General features: G+C 39.4%; 1 protein-coding gene and 1 pseudogene across 4 annotated transcripts in view; one reads left to right on the top strand and one right to left on the bottom strand.

Annotated features, from left to right (window-relative positions):
• Positions 1-21,929, top strand: part of NADK2 (NAD kinase 2, mitochondrial) — a 329,344-nt gene that overhangs the window by 74,433 nt on the left and 232,982 nt on the right. The gene's annotated exons all lie outside the window — the stretch shown is intronic.
• Positions 16,300-16,418, bottom strand: LOC128650822 (uncharacterized; annotated as a pseudogene).

The following is a 21,929-nucleotide window of genomic DNA, read 5'->3' as shown; positions in this document are numbered from 1 at the left end:
CCTGATAAATTACTTTCTCCAACGGTGTGTCCGGTCCACGGCCCGCCCTGGTTTTTTAATCAGGTCTGATGATTTATTTTCTTTAACTACAGTCACCACGGTATCATATGATTTCTCCTATGCAAATATTCCTCCTTTACGTCGGTCGAATGACTGGGGAAGGCGGAGCCTAGGAGGGATCATGTGACCAGCTTTGCTGGGCTCTTTGCCATTTCCTGTTGGGGAAGAGAATATCCCACAAGTAAGGATGACGCCGTGGACCGGACACACCGTTGGAGAAAGTAATTTATCAGGTAAACATAAATTCTGTTTTTAAACAACTTTCCAATTTACTTTTATTACCAATTTTGCTTTGTTCTCTTGGTATTAGTTGAAAGCTTAACCTAGGTGGGCTTATATGCTAATTTCTTAGACCTTGAAGGCCGCCTCTAATCTGAATGCATTTTGACAGTTTTTCACAACTAGAGGGCATTGGTTCAGGTGTTTCATATATATAACTTGAGCTCACGCATGTGAACTTACCTAGGAGTCAGCACTGATTGGCTAAAATGCAAGTCTGTCAAAAGAACTGAAATAATGGGGCAGTTTACAGAGGATTAGATATAAGGTAATCAGAGATAAAAAGTATATTAATAGAACTGTGTTGGTTATGCAAAACTAGGGAATGGGTATTAAAGGGATTATCTGTCTTTTCTTTTTAAATAACAACAATTCTGGTGTTGACTGTCTATTTTAAACCCCTAAATCAATTTTTTGGCGAGTCCCCCCCCCTTAAAGTGACATAAAAAAAAGTTTAAGTATTTTAATAAAATTTCCAAAAATATACAAAATTACTTACACTTTAGGTTTGCCAAGTGTAGCCTGCTCAACCCCCCTTATCAGTTTCCTACTCCAATCCTTGTGGTATCATATAAAAAAGTGTGCATGTAAGTATAATTACTTATGCAAGCAAGGGGGGATTGAGGAGGGACACTAGGTAATACTATTGCTTGTTTCCATGGTGATACAGTCACATGGTTTGTGAAAGCTAAAGCATTATACTGTGCACTGCTTTTAGTCAGGTGTCATGTGACTCTACCCCCTACCGTGCACAACTGCATTCTGAAGAAGCTATGGCCTGTATAGCACCTTACATTTATGGAAATGCCAAGGTGGGAGCTTGCTGCAAACAAAACTATGCCTGAATTAAAGGGGTTAATGGGGGGTAAAACAAACGGTTTCAGGAAAGCTTTGGCTGCATTATGTATTTAGAAACTTATGTTATTTCATACTGTTTTATGACCCTTTAATTAAGATACATTTAGGTGGAGGGGCATAGGAATGATTATTTTTACAGAGATTACAGGGATTTGCTTCTTCACTTTGGAGTCATAATGATACCATAACTCCTATTTTTAAATGGCTCTTGAATATAACATTAAACCTTATTTTTTTTTTTTTTTTTTTTTTAAGCTGAGAAGGATAACGCTGTTTTATTTGTTGACAGAAACAAGCCTCCAGAAATCTGACAAATGCAAAACAATTTTATTAAACAGGGCAGTCTATGTTTAAAAAAAGTAAAATTACAGAAAAAAAATAAACAAAGGTATTCAAAATAAAAAATTGAAACCTAAACTAATAGCCCTATAAAAATATAACCCCCCCCCCAAAAAAAAAAACACCCCCTAATCTATTATAAAACAACCAATAGCCCTTAAATAGGGCCTTTTGTAGGGCATTAACTCTAAAAAATACTAATAAAAAAAATATATATATATATATTTATATATTTATATTAGACAACCCAAAGTATTGATCTAGGCCCATTTTGGTATATTTCATGCCACCATTTTACCGTCAAATGCGATCAAGTAAAAAAAAAAAAAACTGTTTAACTTACACAAACTTTAGGCTTCTCACTGAAATTATTTACAAACTGTTTATGCAAGCATGGCACAAATGGTTGTAAATGCTTCTCTGGGATCCCCTTTGTTCAGAAACAGCAGACATATATGGCTTTGCCATTCTTTTTGGTAATTAGAAGGCTGCTAAATGCTACTGCGCACCTCACTTGTATTATGCCTAACAGTGAAGGGTTTAATCAGGTAGCTTGTAAGGTTAATTTTAGCTTTAGTATAGAGATTACCCTCCCACCTGACACTTCCCACCCCCTGATCTCTACCTGATCCCTCTTAAACAGCTCTCTTCCCTCCCCCACCCCCCAATGGTCACTCCCATCTTAAGTACTGGCAGAAAGTCTGCCAGTATGTAGATTTTACACTTTTTTTTTTTTTTATCCAGTGTAGGATTACTCCCTTATCTTCCCACCTCCCTGATCCCTCCCGAAAACCTCTCAAGCCTCCTTCCTAACTCTCCACACACCACCCTCTCTGCATTGGTACCTCTGCCCGTCTATTTCTGCACTGGCCCACTCGCTACTTTTAGCAGAGAGAGGCCCAGGTCAGCTTCGTCGTACAGGGTACAATGCTGGTCCTTAAGGGCTTAACCAGCGTCGTACAGGGTACAGCGCTGGACGTTAAGGGGTTAAACAACTTTTCATTTTACTTCTATTATCAATTTTGCTTTAGTTCTTTTGGTATCCTTACTTAAAGAGTAATCATGTTGAGCTCAGGAGCGTGCATGTCTAGCCATCATGTGAACGCTGTAATGGAAAGTTGTTGGAAAGTTGTTTAAAGTGAATGTAAATTTAGATGATAAAGTGCCCGTTTTTTTAAAAAAAATTTGATTAAAAACAGGGGTACTTTAATTCATCAAAATTTACATTTCACTCGTGTTTTGAAAATACTTACCTTTTAATCCTGACAGCCGCTCCAGCTTCCCCCGGTCGTCGCAAGCCTCTTCCTACTTCAGAAATGATGGATTGGTCATCCTACAATCACGGCTTCCCCCCTGGGGGGGGCTTTGCGACAGGTGGAGGAAGCTGGAGGCTTTGCGACAGGGGGAGGAAGCTGGAGCTGCTGTCACGATGAAAAGGTAAGTATTTTCACAACAGAAGTGAAATGTAAATTTTGATGAATTAAAGTGGCCCTGTTTTTTAAACAGGCACTTTATCGTCAAAATTGACATTCACTTTAATGCTGTAGGCTGAATCGGGTATATAGAATGAGTCCAGGCAAAAAAATTTACCTTACCTTTAATTAATCCATGTGGGTCTGACTGTATCTTGAGGGACGTGGTTTAATAAAGGCAATTTTATTTTGATTTTTGCCATGACTTAGTATATGTGTGTGTGTGTGTATATATATATATATATATATATATATACACACACACACACATATACATACACACACACTTATAAGGGTTTGACCTTCCCTGTCTGTGCCTTTTTAAGGAGGTCCTTTCTGGTCATCTTACTTTTTGATTGATTGATCGGAATCATGAACATTTAGTGCTGTCATAATGACTGTGTTGAATGATTTTGCAAGCATGCTTAACCACTGCTTTGAGTAGATGAGTTTGAAGACTAAAATCATGTTCAACCTTTTACAGATCCTCAAATCCTTTAAAAAAAAAAAAAAAACTTACAATACAAATGAGACTTACGGGAATTTGTGCATGTCAACAGTACCAGAGGAGTTCCTGGGAGTGGTCTCAGCCAAGCAGAGTATATAGTTTTCTAGGAAGTGCGGTGCCAAGTTGTAGCCCAGCAGTGACTGGGTGACTAAGTAAACAAACAGCGCAGTACTGGCCACAGAGTACAAATACCAACGGCTAGATTTGGAGTTTGGCGGTAAAAGGGCTGTTAACGCTCCGCGGGTTTTTTTCTGGCCGCACCATAAATTTAACTCTGGTATCGAGAGTTCAAACAAATGCTGCGTTAGGCTCCAAAAAAGGAGCGTAGAGCATTTTTACCGCAAATGCAACTCTCGATACCAGAGTTGCTTACGGACGCGGCCGGCCTCAAAAACGTGCTCGTGCACGATTCTCCCATAGGAAACAATGGGGCTGTTTGAGCTGAAAAAAAACCTAACACCTGCAAAAAAGCAGCGTTCAGCTCCTAACGCAGCCCCATTGTTTCCTATGGGGAAACACTTCCTACGTCTGCACCTAACACTCTAACATGTACCCCGAGTCTAAACACCCCTAACCTTACACTTGTTAACCCCTAATCTGCCGCCCCCGCTATCGCTGACCCCTGCATTACACTTTTAACCCCTAATCTGCCGCTCCGTAAACCGCCGCCACCTACGTTATCCCTATGTACCCCTAATCTGCTGCCCTAACATCGCCGACCCCTATGTTATATTTATTAACCCCTAATCTGCCCCCCACAACGTCGCCGACACCTACCTACACTTATTAACCCCTAATCTGCCGACCGGACCTGAGCGCTACTATAATAAAGTTATTAACCCCTAATCCGCCTCACTAACCCTATCATAAATAGTATTAACCCCTAATCTGCCCTCCCTAACATCGCAGACACCTACCTTCAATTATTAACCCCTAATCTGCCGACCGGAGCTCACCGCTATTCTAATAAATGTATTAACCCCTAAAGCTAAGTCTAACCCTAACACTAACACCCCCCTAAGTTAAATATAATTTTTATCTAACGAAATAAATTAACTCTTATTAAATAACTTATTCCTATTTAAAGCTAAATACTTACCTGTAAAATAAATCCTAATATAGCTACAATATAAATTACATTTATATTATAGCTATTTTAGGATTAATATTTATTTTACAGGTAACTTTGTATTTATTTTAACCAGGTACAATAGCTATTAAATAGTTAAGAACTATTTAATAGTTACCTAGTTAAAATAATTACAAATTTACCTGTAAAATAAATCCTAACCTAAGTTATAATTAAACCTAACACTACCCTATCAATAAAATAATTAAATAAACTACCTACAATTACCTACAATTAACCTAACACTACACTATCAATAAATTAATTAAACACAATTGCTACAAATAAATACAATTAAATAAACTATCTAAAGTACAAAAAATAAAAAAGAACTAAGTTACAGAAAATAAAAAAATATTTACAAACATAAGAAAAATATTACAACAATTTTAAACTAATTACACCTACTCTAAGCCCCCTAATAAAATAACAAAGACCCCCAAAATAAAAAATTCCCTACCCTATTCTAAAATACAAAAATTACAAGCTCTTTTACCTTACCAGCCCTGAACAGGGCCCTTTGCGGGGCATGCCCCAAGAAGTTCAGCTCTTTTGCCTGTAAAAGAAAACATACAATACCCCCCCCCCCAACATTACAACCCACCACCCACATACCCCTAATCTAACCCAAACCCCCCTTAAATAAACCTAACACTAAGCCCCTGATGATCTTCCTACCTTGTCTTCACCATGCCAGGTTCACCGATCCGTCCTGGCTCCAAGATCTTCATCCAACCCAAGCGGGGGCTAGACATCCACTGAAGAAGTCCAGAAGAGGGTCCAAAGTCTTCCTCCTATCCGGCAAGAAGAGGACATCCGGACCGGCAAACATCTTCTCCAAGCGGCATCTTCTATGTTCTTCCATCCGATGACGACCGGCTCCATCTTGAAGACCTCCAGCGCGGATCCATCCTCTTCTTCCGACGACTAGACGACGAATGACGGTTCCTTTAAGGGACGTCATCCAAGATGGCGTCCCTCGAATTCCGATTGGCTGATAGGATTCTATCAGCCAATCGGAATTAAGGTAGGAATTTTCTGATTGGCTGATGGAATCAGCCAATCAGAATCAAGTTCAATCCGATTGGCTGATCCAATCAGCCAATCAGATTGAGCTCGCATTCTATTGGCTGTTCCGATCAGCCAATAGAATGCGAGCTCAATCTGATTGGCTGATTGGATCAGCCAATCGGATTGAACTTGATTCTGATTGGCTGATTCCATCAGCCAATCAGAAAATTCCTACCTTAATTCCGATTGGCTGATAGAATCCTATCAGCCAATCGGAATTCGAGGGACGCCATCTTGGATGACGTCCCTTAAAGGAACCGTCATTCGTCGTCTAGTCGTCGGAAGAAGAGGATGGATCCGCGCTGGAGGTCTTCAAGATGGAGCCGGTCGTCATCGGATGGAAGAACATAGAAGATGCCGCTTGGAGAAGATGTTTGCCGGTCCGGATGTCCTCTTCTTGCCGGATAGGAGGAAGACTTTGGACCCTCTTCTGGACTTCTTCAGTGGATGTCTAGCCCCCGCTTGGGTTGGATGAAGATCTTGGAGCCAGGACGGATCGGTGAACCTGGCATGGTGAAGACAAGGTAGGAAGATCATCAGTGGCTTAGTGTTAGGTTTATTTAAGGGGGGTTTGGGTTAGATTAGGGGTATGTGGGTGGTGGGTTGTAATGTTGGGGGGGGGGGGTATTGTATGTTTTCTTTTACAGGCAAAAGAGCTGAAATTCTTGGGGCATGCCCCGCAAAGGGCCCTGTTCAGGGCTGGTAAGGTAAAAGAGCTTGTAATTTTTGTATTTTAGAATAGGGTAGGGAATTTTTTATTTTGGGGGTCTTTGTTATTTTATTAGGGGGCTTAGAGTAGGTGTAATTAGTTTAAAATTGTTGTAATATTTTTCTTATGTTTGTAAATATTTTTTTATTTTCTGTAACTTAGTTCTTTTTTATTTTTTGTACTTTAGATAGTTTATTTAATTGTATTTATTTGTAGCAATTGTGTTTAATTAATTTATTGATAGTGTAGTGTTAGGTTAATTGTAGTTAATTGTAGGTAGTTTATTTAATTATTTTATTGATAGGGTAGTGTTAGGTTTAATTATATCTTAGGTTAGGATTTATTTTACAGGTAAATTTGTAATTATTTTAACTAGGTAACTATTAAATAGTTCTTAACTATTTAATAGCTATTGTACCTGGTTAAAATAAATACAAAGTTACCTGTAAAATAAATATTAATCCTAAAATAGCTATAATATAAATGTAATTTATATTGTAGCTATATTAGGATTTATTTTACAGGTAAGTATTTAGCTTTAAATAGGAATAAGTTATTTAATAAGAGTTAATTTATTTCGTTAGATAAAAATTATATTTAAGTTAGGGGGGTGTTAGTGTTAGGGTTAGACTTAGCTTTAGGGGTTAATACATTTATTAGAATAGCGGTGAGCTCCGGTCGGCAGATTAGGGGTTAATAATTGAAGGTAGGTGTCGGCGATGTTAGGGAGGGCAGATTAGGGGTTAATACTATTTATGATAGGGTTAGTGAGGCGGATTAGGGGTTAATAACTTTATTATAGTAGCGCTCAGGTCCGCTCGGCAGATTAGGGGTTAATAAGTGTAGGTAGGTGTCGGCGACGTTGTGGGGGGCAGATTAGGGGTTAATAAATATAACATAGGGGTCGGCGATGTTAGGGGCAGAAGATTAGGGGTACATAGGGATAACGTAGGTGGCGGCGATTTGCGGTCGGAAGATTAGGGGTTAATTATTTTAAGTAGCTTGCGGCGACGTTGTGTGGGGCAAGTTAGGGGTTAATAAATATAATATAGGGGTCGGCGGGGTTAGGGGCAGCAGATTAGGGGTACATAAGTATAACGTAGGTGGCGGTCGGCAGATTAGGGGTTAAAAATTTTAATCGAGTGGCGGCGATGTGGGGGGACCTCGGTTTAGGGGTACATAGGTAGTTTATGGGTGTTAGTGTAGTTTAGGGTACAGTAGTTAAGAGCTTTATGAACCGGCGTTAGCCAGAAAGCTCTTAACTCCTGCTTTTTTCAGGCGGCTGGAATCTTGTCGTTAGAGCTCTAATGCTCACTGCAGAAACGACTCTAAATACCGGCGTTAGAAAGATCCCATTGAAAAGATAGGCTACGCAAATGGCGTAGGGGGATCTGCGGTATGGAAAAGTCGCGGCTGTAAAGTGAGCGTTAGACCCTTTAATCACTGCCTCCAAATACCAGCGGGCGGCCAAAACCAGCGTTAGGAGCCTCTAACGCTGGTTTTGACGGCTACCGCCGAACTCTAAATCTAGGCCCAAGGATGGTAGGTCAAAGGGAAACCAGCATAGGATATCTGTGCCAATTAAGCTCTTATTAGGGCTTATGGGTAATGGAAGGTGAAAAGGTATTCGTGCACATCCATGCCATGTTTAATTTTTTTTTGCAGAGAATTGAGTTCATAATAGCAGTTTGACTGTAGCAGCACTTCTTATAGGGTATTGTTTAAAAATATATTTACTTTTATTTTTTTATTTTATTTTTTTAACCTTCTGATCTGTCTTGTTATACTTCATTTTTTTTAGAAGATATATCTGTCCGTTTCTGAAAGTGCAGTTGCTTGAGGTGGCAAACCATTTAGTGAATTTGAAAAAGGTATATTCTTTAATGTACGGTTCGCCAAACCCAGGAGCCAGGGAGCCACTGTCTTGTAGATTTTTTTTTTAAACTTTTTTTATTGAATTTTTACAGGGGAACTTGGACATTGCCACATAGCATTATACAGTATCAAACATCATAAGGCAAGTTGTAGGCTGTAAAATGCAGTCTTAACAATATGATAGAGTCCACTTGGAGGCCAAAAAGTCTTTTCATGAACCATGTGGGGCGGCCAAGCCCTCTGCATTATTATAACATACAAACAAAACACAACATAATCAAAAACAAGAAATATCCACTGGTATTGATTGACTTGAGGACCCAGCATTTTTAAGTATAACTGAGCGCATTGAGGGAAGGGAAGAGGTGGGAAACAATACGGGAGGTACAGACTGCACAACAACCAAGTTGCCTATTATCCTTCCTGAAGGCATGTAGTGTTGTTACTAATAAGGTATACCAAAGCGCCAACTATACGAAGGCTGGGTCTGGACCTAATGCAATATTATCAAACGATTACAATAAACAATTTATTGAGTACACAAATAAGTTAAAAACATGGATCCATGTATAAACAATCAAATTTATACAACAATAATAGCTAAATGAATAGTTAAAACAAATAGTTATGTAACGGATATAGCATTTAAAATTGTGCAAACATTGCTCTTAAAAATATTCATAAAATATTCCAAATTTAGTATAAGGTTCACAACAGAAATTCAACTTTGTGTTTACCATATACACATACACAGATTTGTACAGCAATAATAGCTAAATGAATAGTTAAAACAAATAGTTAAATAGCAGATATGGCATTTAAAATTGTGCAAACAATGCTCTTAAAAAATATTCCTAAAAAATTCCAAATTAAGTATAAGGCTCACAACAGAAATTCAACTTTGTGTTTACCACATACACATAATAGGTGAAATATATTAGTCAGTTATATAATATTATCTAACCAATAATGTTCTCGATTCTATGCAATACTAAATATTGCCAATAGTGACTAATGTGTAGGGCTCTGAGTAAGACCTTTAACTGTGTGTTTACCACATACGCATTGTCAAGTAAAAAATATTGTGACAGCAATAAGCCAATGTAAAGAATGTGTATCAAAAAAGTTGTGTGCAAAAATTAGTGTACAAAAGATATTAATGGTCAAAAATAGGTTGATCTTCAAAAAACGTGAATTAAGAACAAAGATTGTGAAAAATGAAAAACCAAAAATTTACAAAAACATTGTGGTGTGTTCCAATAGTAATTTATATAAATGTAAATAATAATCCAAAAAATAGTCCAACTGTGAAAACTTAATAGAAAAAATAATCCAACAATAAATTATAATAAGTAGTGTGTCTCTTTAAGAAAAAACAATAATCCTTAAAGTGTTGTGAATCCTAACAGCAATAGTTATGGTGATTTTGCAAGTATTTTATACTGAATACCAGTGTCAGTACTTGCTAGCCGTTTTCCAACCCAAAATTCTATCTTCTTGGCAAATATTTTGTTATAATCCCTGGATGATCCTTCTGTAAAAGAAAGATATGATGGTGTAGATTGTTTTTAGATCAATAGAAAAACATAATTTATGCTTACCTGATAAATTCCTTTCTCCTGTAGTGTAGTCAGTCCACGGGTCATCCATTACTTATGGAATATTTCTCTTCCTAACAGGAAACTGCAAGAGAATTACCCAGCAGAGCTTGCTATATAGCTCCTCCCCTCACCTATCATACTCAGTCATTCGACCAAAGCAGACGAGAAAGGAGGAACCATAGGGTACGGTGGTGACTGGAGTTTAATTAAAATTTAGACCTGCCGTAAAAACAGGGTGGGCCGTGGACTGACTACACTACAGGAGAAAGGAATTTATCAGGTAAGCATAAATTATGTTTTCTCCTGTTAAGTGTAGTCAGTCCACGGGTCATCCATTACTTATGGAATACCAATACCAAAGCTAAAGTACACGGATGAAGGGAGGGACAAGGCAGGAACATTAAACAGAAGGAACCACTGCCTGAAGTACCTTTCTCCCAAAAATAGCCTCCGACGAAGCAAAAGTGTCAAATTTTTAAAATTTTGAAAAAGTGTGAAGCGAAGACCAAGTCGCAGCCTTGCAAATCTGTTCAACAGAGGCCTCATTTTTAAAGGCCCAGTTGGAAGCCACAGCTCTAGTAGAATGAGCTGTAATCCTTTCAGGAGGCTGCTGTCCAGCAGTCTCATAGGCTAAGCGTATTATGCTACGAAGCCAAAAAGAGAGAGAGGTAGCCGAAGCCTTTTGACCTCTCCTCTGTCCAGAGTAAACGACAAACAGGGAAGAAGTTTGACGAAAATCCTTAGTTGCCTGCAAATAGAATTTCAGGGCACGGACTACGTCCAGATTATGCAAAAGTCGTTCCTTCTTTGAAGAAGGGTTAGGACACAGAGATGGAACAACAATCTCTTGATTGATATTCCTGTTAGTAACTACCTTAGGTAAGAACCCAGGTTTAGTACGCAGGACTACCTTGTCTGAATGAAAAATCAGATAAGGAGAATCACAATGTAAGGCAGATAACTCAGAGACTCTTCGAGCCGAGGAAATAGCCATCAAAAACAGAACTTTCCAAGATAACAACTTGATATCAATGGAATGAAGGGGTTCAAATGGAACGCCTTGAAGAACATTAAGAACTAAGTTTAAGCTCCATGGCGGAGCAACAGACTTAAACACAGGCTTAATCCTAGTTAAAGCCTGACAGAAAGCCTGAACGTCTGGAACTTCAGCCAGACGTTTGTGTAGAAGAATAGACAGAGCAGAAATCTGTCCCTTTAACGAACTAGTAGATAAGCCCTTTTCTAAACCCTCTTGTAGAAAGGACAATATCCTAGGAATCCTAACCTTGAGTAACTCTTGGATTCGCACCAACGTAAATATTTACGCCATATTTTATGGTAAATTTTTCTGGTAACAGGCTTCCTAGCCTGTATTAAGGTATCAATAACCGACTCCGAGAAACCACGCTTTAATAGAATCAAGCGTTCAATCTCCATGCAGTCAGCCTCAGAGAAATTAGATTTGGATGTTTGAAAGGACCCTGAATTAGAAGGTCCTGTCTCAGAGGAAGAGACCACGGTGGACAGGACGACATGTCCACTAGGTCTGCATACCAGGTCCTGCGTGGCCACGCAGGCGCTATCAGAATCACCGAAGCTCTCTCCTGTTTGATCTTGGCAATCAAACGAGGAAGCATTGGGAATGGTGGAAACACATAAGCCATGTTGAAGACCCAAGGGGCTGTCAGAGCATCTATCAGCACCGCTCCCGGGTCCCTGGTCCTGGATCCGTAACAAGGAAGCTTGGCGTTCTGACGAGACGCCATGAGATCCAGATCTGGTTTGCCCCAACGACGAATCAGTTGAGCAAAGACCTCCGGATGGAGCTCCCACTCTCCCGGATGAAAAGTCTGGCGACTTAGAAAATCCGCCTCCCAGTTCTCCACGCCTGGGATGTAGATCGCTGACAGGTGGCAAGAGTGATACTCTGCCCAGCGAATTATCTTTGAGACTTCCAACATCGCTAGGGAACTTCTGGTTCCCCCTTGATGGTTGATGTAAGCCACAGTCGTGATGTTGTCCGACTGAAATCTGATGAACCTCAGAGTTGCTAACTGAGGCCAAGCTAGGAGAGCATTGAATATTGCTCTTAACTCCAGAATATTTATTGGGAGGAGTTTCTCCTCCTGAGTCCATAATCTCTGAGCTTTCAGGGAATTCCAGACTGCTCCCCAGCCTAGAAGGCTGGCGTCTGTTGTTACAATCGTCCAATCTGGCCTGCGAAAGGTCATCCCCTTGGACAGATGTGGCCGAGAGAGCCACCATAGAAGAGAATCTCTGGTCTTTTGATCCAGATTTAGTAGGGGGGACAAATCTGAGTAATCCCCGTTCCACTGACTTAGCATGCACAATTGCAGCGGTCTGAGATGCAGGCGCGCAAATGGTACTATGTCCATTGCCGCTACCATTTAAGCCGATTACTTCCATGCACTGAGCTACTGACGGGTGTGGAATGGAGTGAAGGACACGGCAAGCATTTAGAAGTTTTAATAACCTGGCCTCTGTCAGGTAAATTTTCATCTCTACAGAATCTATAAGAGTCCCTAGAAAGGGAACTCTTGTAAGTGGTAATAGAGAACTCTTTTCCACGTTCACCTTCCACCCATGCGACCTCAGAAATGCCAGAACTATCTCTGTATGAGACTTGGCAGTTTGAAAACTTGACGCTTGTATCAGAATGTCGTCTAGGTACGGAGTCACCGCTATGCCTCGCGGTCTTAGTACCGCCAGAAGTGATCCTAGAATTTTTGTAAAGATTCTTGGGGCCGTAGCTAATCCGAAGGGAAGAGCTACAAACTGGTAATGCCTGTCTAGGAAGGCAAATCTCAGATACCGGTAATGGTCCTTGTGAATCGGTATGTGAAGGTAGGCATCCTTTAAGTCCACCGTGGTCATGTACTGACCCTCTTGGATCATGGGAAGGATGGTTCGAATAGTTTCCATTTTGAATGATGGAACTCTTAGAAATTTGTTTAGGATTTTTAAGTCCAAGATTGGTCTGAAGGTTCCCTCTTTTTTGGGAACCACAAATAGATTTGAATAGAATCCCTGCCCGTGTTCCGTCCGCGGAACTGGGTGGATTACCCCCATTAGTAAGAGGTCTTGTACACAGCGTAGAAACGCCTCTTTCTTTGTTTGGTTTGCTGATAACCTTGAAAGATGAAATCTCCCCCGTGGAGGAGAAGTTTTGAAGTCCAGGAGATATCCCTGAGATATGATCTCCAACGCCCAGGGATCCTGGACATCTCTTGCCCAAGCTTGGGCGAAGAGAGAAAGTCTGCCCCCCACTAGATCCGTTTCCGGATAGGGGGCCCTCTCTTCATGCTGTCTTGGGGGCAGCAGCAGGTTTCTTGGCCTGCTTGCCCCTGTTCCAGGACTGGTTAACTTTCCAGCCCTGCCTGTAACGAGCAACAGCTCCTTCCTGTTTTGGAGCGGAGGAAGTTGATGCTGCTCCTGCCTTGAAGTTACGAAAGGCACGAAAATTAGACTGTTTGGCCTTTGATTTGGCCCTGTCCTGAGGTAGAGCATGGCCCTTACCTCCAGTAATGTCAGCAATAATTTCTTTCAAGCCGGGCCCGAATAAGGTCTGCCCTTTGAAAGGAATATTAAGCAATTTGGATTTAGAAGTCACGTCAGCTGACCAGGATTTAAGCCATAGCGCTCTGCGCGCTTGAATGGCGAATCCGGAGTTCTTAGCCGTAAGTTTGGTTAAGTGTACGACGGCATCAGAAACAAATGAGTTAGCTAGCTTAAGGGTTTTAAGCTTGTTCATAATTTCATCCAATGGAGCTGTGCGAATGGTCTCTTCCAGAGACTCAAACCAGAATGCCGCCGCAGCAGTAACAGGCGTGATGCATGCAAGGGGTTGTAATATAAAACCTTGTTGAACAAACATTTTCTTAAGGTAACCCTCTAACTTTTTATCCATTGGATCTGAAAAAACACAGCTATCCTCCACCGGGATAGTGGTGCGCTTAGCCAAAGTAGAAACTGCTCCCTCCACCTTAGGGACCGTCTGCCATAAGTCCCGTGTGGTGGCGTCTATTGGAAACATTTTTCTAAATATAGGAGGTGGTGAAAAGGGCACACCGGGTCTATCCCACTCCTTGTTAACAATTTCTGTAAGCCTTTTAGGTATAGGAAAAACGTCAGTACACACCGGTACCGCAAAATATTTATCCAGCCTACATACTTTCTCTGGAATTGCAACCGTGTTACAATCATTCAGAGCCGCTAATACCTCCCCTAACAATACGCGGAGGTTCTCAAGCTTAAATTTAAAATTTGAAATCTCTGAATCCAGTTTACGCGGATCAGACCCGTCACCCACAGAATGAAGCTCTCCGTCCTCATGTTCTGCAAATTGTGACGCAGTATCAGACATGGCTCTACCATTATCAGCGCGCTCTGTTCTAACTCCAGAGTGATCGCGCTTACCTCTTAATTCTGGCAATTTAGACAGTACTTCTGTCATAACAGTAGCCATGTCTTGCAAAGTGATTTGTATGGGCCGCCCTGATGTACTTGGCGCCACAATATCACGCACCTCCTGAGCGGGAGGCGAAGGTACTGACACGTGAGGAGAGTTAGTCGGCATAACTTCCCCCTCGTTGTCTGGTGATAATTTCTTTACATGTAAAGATTGACTTTTATTTAAAGTGACATCTATACATTGAGTGCACAAATTTCTATTGGGCTCCACATTGGCCTTTAAACATAGTGAACAAAGAGATTCATCTGAGTCAGACATGTTTAAACAAACTAGCAATGAGACTAGCAAACTTGGAAATACTTTTCAAAATTAATTTACAAGCAATATAAAAAACGTTACTGTGCCTTTAAGAAGCACAGAAAAACTGACACAGTTGAAATAACAATGATCAAAAATAGTTATAGCAACCAAATTTTCACAGTAAATGTATTAAGTTAGCAAAGGATTGCACCCACCAGCAAATGGATGATTAACCCCTTAGTACCCAAAAACGGATAACAATTATATAATTAACGTTTTTTCTCACAGTCAAATACACTGTCACAGGACTACTGTGACTGATTACCTCCCTCAAAATGGATTTTGAAGACCCCTGAGCTCTCTAGAGACGATCTGGATCATGGAGGATGAAGTAGACAGATTGTGACTGAATTTTTACTGTGTAAAAAAGCGCTAAAATAGGCCCCTCCCACTCATATTACAACAGTGGGGAAGCTCAGAAACTGTTTCTATGCAGAAAACAAAAATGGCCATGTGGTAAAAATCATGCCCTAATAAGTTTTATCACCAAGTACCTCACAAAAACGATTAACAAGCCAGTAAAACGTTTTAAACATACATTTAAAAGTTATGTATTATTATTTACAAGCCTGCTACCAGTCGCTTTTACTGCAGTTAAGGCTCATACATTATTTCAGTATTTACAGTATTTTCAGAGTCAATTCCATTCCTTAGAAAATACATTCAGTGCACACACACACACACATCAGCCTGATACCAGTCGCTATCGCTGCATTTAAGGCTGAACTTACTTTACAATGGTATCAGCAGTATTTTCTCAGTCAATTCCATTCCTTAGAAAATAAATTACTGCGCATACCTCATTTGTTGCAGGGGGGCCCTGCATGCTATTCCCCTTTTCTGAAGTTACCTCACGCCTCAGATGAGAAACAGCCAGTGGATCTTAGTTACGTCTGCTAAGACCATAGAAAGAAACCCAGGCAGATTCTTCTAATGCTGCCTGAGAATAAACAGCACACTCCGGTGCCATTTAAAAATAACAAACTTTTGATTGTAGAATAAACTAAGTTAAAAAAACACCACAGATCTCTCACAGCTTCCTTTTTAGTTAGGCTGCAAGAGAATGACTGAGTATGATAGGTGAGGGGAGGAGCTATATAGCAAGCTCTGCTGGGTAATTCTCTTGCAGTTTCCTGTTAGGAAGAGAAATATTCCATAAGTAATGGATGACCCGTGGACTGACTACACTTAACAGGAGAAATGAAATTGTGCTTACCAGTCGACGCGTTTCGGTCACAAAGAGACCTTTATCAAGACTGGTTTTATGGTGTTAGTAGTGGTATTTTTATTCCAGACTGATTGCTGGCCATAAAATTGTGGAACAGGAAGTGTTTGTTAAGCACTTCCTGTTTTACTGACCTTAAATGTGTGTTTAAAATATACAGTTTATAGTTTAAAAATTTGTGATTAAAAAATCCATTATAATACATTTAGATGGTATCCTTATTTTGTCAAGCTCTGTCTGCATTTGATCATTTTTATTCAGAGAAAATACAAAAATTCCTATGTTAGAATACAGTGTTCCAGATTTGGAAAAATATATATACAAATCCAGCCTTTTTAGTTATGACTTCATACCTATTATTTAAAAAAAAAAAAAAAAATATTCCTACCACACCTGGTGTTCCCAGGCGGTCTCCCATCCAGGTACTGACCAGGCCTGGCCCTGCTTAACTTCCAAGATCAGATGGGATCAGGTGCATTCAAGGCAGTGTGGCTGTAGACATTTCTGTATTAGCCCTATTTCTCATCATGATCTGATCAGAAAGAGAGTTTACTGTCATCTCCAAGCCGTTTTTCAGCTGTTTCTATTGGGTATAATCTCAGTAGGGGCTTGGTTTCTATTGGATGGGGCAGGGGTGTGTATAATAGGCTCAATTTCATTGGATAGTAGTTGGAATGTTGTTAAAACATTCCCTTATCTGTCATAATAAAGCAATTTTAGCGTATATGTTAAGGTGTCATTTTTAGATGTCATTTCTAGATGCCAATTTTTACATATGCTTGCTAATCTAAGAGAATAAAAAGCGGAAACAAGACATATTCTATATAAAGGATGGACTTGCTAGTTTCATCTTTTACTTATTACACAATCTATGCTGATTATATATCCCTTACAATATTCCTAATGGTGTTATATTGTTGTCTTCTATATACTGGATTTTTCTATAGTGCTATGTCTGTGCTGAGGTGTGAATTATTATCCAGAATAAAGAGAAATGTTTTTTTTTTTTTTTATACAAACAAGGTGAAACCTCAATAGGTTTTAAGTGGAACAGAAACGTATGGGAACCAGATGGTGGTGTAGAAATATTAAACAACCTTTATTTGTTTAACATAAATATCCAATCGAGTGGGAAAGTGACCTCTATACTAGTAGTGTCTTATCTGGAGAGATATTAGCCCTGATTAATGCGTTATATAATCATAGAAAAACTATCAGATAAACTATCCTCAAATCTTTTTTCAAATTTAGAATAGACACCTATCATTACAAACTCAATGGTGTGTGGCATATAGCGTACCCTAGTGACGAGTGTAAAGCATCTGTGGGTTAACCTAGTTCACCCAAAACCTTTTTCTTTTTAAATTATAATTTATAATTATATTTGTTCCTGTTTATGTACTATATATCCAGAGTTTTATGTCTGAGTTTATATATATATGAATGATTGAATTGCTGTCTTCTTTAAATATGAACATCAAATATGTTTTAGGTACTAACCTTGTGAAAATCTATCTAAATCACAAAGTTTGTAGAGGGGTATGTAGCTAGCAGTGCTAGAGTATTAGGAATAGAGCCATAATGCAACCAGAAGATGCCCATATATGGGTATACGTTTAAAATTTGTCATATATGCAGAGAGAGGTGGATATAGCAGGAGGTATTCATACACAGGGGAATTTAGTTTTTTTAGAAGATCGTTGATTATGATACTTGCTATCATGTTTCACAACCCGTGTATTCATAAAAGCAAACACAGTATTATACTGTTCTTCGCCAAAAGAGGCACTTCTCATGGGATTAGTAAAATTAAACATATTCCCATAGTTTCTCTGGGTTGCTTTTGAGATTTTTCCTTTATATCTCATTATAGTTAGTTTAGTTAAGGTTTAAAGGGTGAGATAGATCCTCTTTGTTGTTTAACCTTCTGGGATATAAGCAGTCTAAATAAAATATCCATTTGGATTCTGCCGTTAGTAACTTCTTTTCGTAATTGCCTCCTCTCCAGTTCTTAGTTACTTTTTGAATCCCCATATATTTAAGTGTATTAATATTCCCTTGATGTTTCATAGAGAAATGTTTATACAGTGGGGTATCCATATTGCGTTTTTCAATTTGCAGGATATGCTCACGTATCCTATCTCACAATGGCCTGGATGTCTGTCCTATGTATTGGAGGCCACATGGACATTGGAGTAAATAGACCACTCCCTTATCTTGGCAACGGATCAGGTTTCCAATTTTGTATTTTTCTCTGGTATTGTTGGAGTGAAATTCATCCGTTTTTACTCCACATTTGCATGCTTTGCAAGTGTGACAGGGGAAGAAGCCCTTAACCTTTTTCCCAAAGACGTCTTGTATTCCTGGAGGATTTTTCTTCTGTATGCTTGGTGCCAGTTTATTCTTTAAGTTGTTCGTTTTTCGATATACAAACTTTGGTACCTGAGATAATTTTTCTCCCAGTATGTCATCGTCTTTAAGTAGTGCCCAGTGTTTCCGGAAGATCTTTTCTATGATCTTACTGTTTGCACTATACTCTGTAATTAAAGGGATGTTAAGAGTTTCTTCGTCTTTGTTCCCCTTATTCCTCTCCTTATAGTTGGTGAGTGTTCTATCTCTCTTACCTCATCAATTCTTTGGTCCAACATCTCTTCTTCATAACCCCTCTCCACAAATTTTTGTTTTATTATTTGCGCCTGTTCTTCCCATTTTGATGGATCAGAACAATTTTTTCTCATACGTAAAAGCTGTCCTTTTGGAATATTATTCTTCCATGTATTGTGATGGCAGCTTGTTTTGTGGACATAATTGTTACTGTCCACTTTTTTAAAATGGGTGGATGTTTCTAATTTCCCTCCTTTCACTTCTATGTTCAGATCCAAAAATGTGAGAGTCGTGTGACTCCATTCATATGTGAATTTTAGATTGGCCGTATTTTTATTCATCACTTAAAAGGTGTATTCCAAGTCTGCCTGTGACCCTTTCCAAACTATGATTATATCATCTATGTATCGACGCTAGAGGACCAGGTCCGCGCCGGCTGGGCAGGAGTCCCAAAATATTTCCTCCCATTTGCCCATATACAGATTGGCGTAGCTCGGCGCGAACCTGGTCCCCATCGCCGTCCCACAAATTTGTCGGTAGAATTTGCCATCATGGCAGAAGTAGTTGTGATTTAGAATATAATGAATACTATCCAAAATGAATTCAATCTGTTCAGATGGAATTTCCGTATCTTTTTCGAGGTAGAATTTCACTGCTTCCAGTCCCTCTTCATGCGGGATGCTCGTGTACAATGCTGTCACGTCACAAGTCGCCAGGATATAATCCTTTTCCCATGTCAGCTCTTCCAGGAGATTAAGTATCTGAGTCGAATCTCTCAAGAAGGAGGGGAGTTGCCTCACGTGTTTTTGCAGATGTTTATCCAAATATTCCGATAGGTTGCTACTTAATGAACCTATCCCGGAAATTATTGGCCTTCCTGGCGGATTTTGGAGGGATTTATGGATCTTTGGAAGGTGATATAACACTGGAGTTATTGGATGATGTACATTCAAATAGTTGTATTCTTTGTCATTCAATATTCCTTCTTCCTTGGCCCTCTTCAGCAGTGTTACCAGTTCTTCTTTAAATGTGTCCACTGGATTTTTTGATAATTTATAATAGGTGTTGTTGTTGTTAGGATACGTCTGTTCTCTGCTTCATAGTCATCTCTATTCATGACTACGATTCCTCCTCCTTTATCGGCAGATTTTATAGTGAGGTTCTGGTTTTGTTCCAAATTCTTAATGGTTTCCAACTGTTTATCTGATAGATTCTGTTTCTTATTCTTCAGTTTTTTAGAGCTTATATCACGTATTTCTCTGCACACTACTGTTTCAAATGTCTCGATTGCCGTCCCTTTGTGAGTTGTAGGATAAAAAGTTGATTTCGGCCTTAGCTCTGTGTGCATCTACCTTTAAGTTTTCAGCTTCATTAAACCCATATCCCATTCTTTCTGTTGGGGGTCTTAAAAAGAATCTCTTAAGAGTTAGTCTTCTGATAAATTCTTTCGTACTTACGAAAGTAGTGAACTTATCAAGGCTTCTTGATGGAGCAAAAGATAAACCAAATTGAAGAACAGATTTTTCATCTTCATTCAATTCATATGAACTTAGATTAAATATTCCTCCTTCAGTGTTTTTTTCTTTGTCATCAGAAATTGTTCCTCCATTGGTGTCTTTTTCCTTGTCATCAGAAATTGTTCCTCCAGGAATACAAGACGTCTTTGGGAAAAAGGTTAAGGGCTTCTTCCCCTGTCACACTTGCAAAGCATGCAAATGTGGAGTAAAAACGGATGAATTTCACTCCAACAATACCAGAGAAAAATACAAAATTGGAAACCTGATCCGTTGCCAAGATAAGGGAGTGGTCTATTTACTTACAAAGAGAGAAGCGCTCTACCAGGAACGAACAACAGCTCAGTGGCTTGTTCTATGGCGATTTACCACCCGGAAGCAGCCTCTTTTAGACCAGTGTGCTTTTCACAGAAGAAAACTTTCCTGAAGTATATCAGTCTGATCCCGCCAAGTAAGGTCAGTCCAGCCCCGAAATACCAGGCAATTCTCCTCTGAACAAGGAACATGACAACCCCAGACGATCGTTTCGGCCTCCTATGGGCCTCGTCAGTGAGGTGCAGCCACATTCCTCTAAGCAAACTGGGCAAGGAGTCCACGTCTGGTTTCCCCCATCACCCATAGGGAGACTTCCCCAGGGTCATAATAATTTGCATACAAAGAGAGAAGCGCTCTACCAGGAACGAACAACAGCTCAGTGGCTTGTTCTATGGCGATTTACCACCCGGAAGCAGCCTCTGATCCCGCCAAGTAAGGTCAGTCCAGCCCCGAAATACAAGACGTCTTTGGGAAAAAGGTTAAGGGCTTCTTCCCCTGTCACACTTGCAAAGCATGCAAATGTGGAGTAAAAACGGATGAATTTCACTCCAACAATACCAGAGAAAAATACAAAATTGGAAACCTGATCCGTTGCCAAGATAAGGGAGTGGTCTATTTACTCCAATGTCCATGTGGCCTCCAATACATAGGACAGACATCCAGGCCATTGCGAGATAGGATACGTGAGCATATCCTGCAAATTGAAAAACGCAATATGGATACCCCACTGTATAAACATTTCTCTATGAAACATCAAGGGAATATTAATACACTTAAATATATGGGGATTCAAAAAGTAACTAAGAACTGGAGAGGAGGCAATTACGAAAAGAAGTTACTAACGGCAGAATCCAAATGGATATTTTATTTAGACTGCTTATATCCCAGAGGGTTAAACAACAAAGAGGATCTATCTCACCTTTTAAACCTTAACTAAACTAACTATAATGAGATATAAAGGAAAAATCTCAAAAGCAACCCAGAGAAACCATGGGAATATGTTTAATTTTACTAATCCCATGAGAAGTGCCTCTTTTGGCGAAGAACAGTATAATACTGTGTTTGCTTTTATGAATACACGGGTTGTGAAACATGATAGCAAGTATCATAATCAACGATCTTCTAAAAAAACTAAATTCCCCTAACTGTGCATGAATACCTCCTGCTATATCCACCTCTCTCTGCATATATGACAAATTTTAAACGTATACCCATATATGGGCATCTTCTGGTTGCATTATGGCTCTATTCCTAATACTCTAGCACTGCTAGCTACATACCCCTCTATAAACTTTGTGATTTAGATAGATTTTTACAAGGTTAGTACCTAAAACATATTTGATGTTCATATTTAAAGAAGACCGCAATTCAATCATTCATATATATAAACTCAGACATAAAACTCTGGATATATAGTACATAAACAGGAACAAATATAATTATAAATTATAATTTAAAAAGAAAAAGGTTTTGGGTGAACTAGGTTAACCCACAGATGCTTTACACTCGTCACTAGGGTACGCTATATGCCACACACCATTGAGTTTGTAATGATAGGTGTCTATTCTAAATTTGAAA

The sequence above is a fragment of the Bombina bombina genome, chromosome 2 (genome assembly GCF_027579735.1).
Source record: "Bombina bombina isolate aBomBom1 chromosome 2, aBomBom1.pri, whole genome shotgun sequence".
Lineage (NCBI taxonomy): Eukaryota > Metazoa > Chordata > Amphibia > Anura > Bombinatoridae > Bombina > Bombina bombina.
This window is presented reverse-complemented; position numbering and strand designations above follow the sequence as displayed.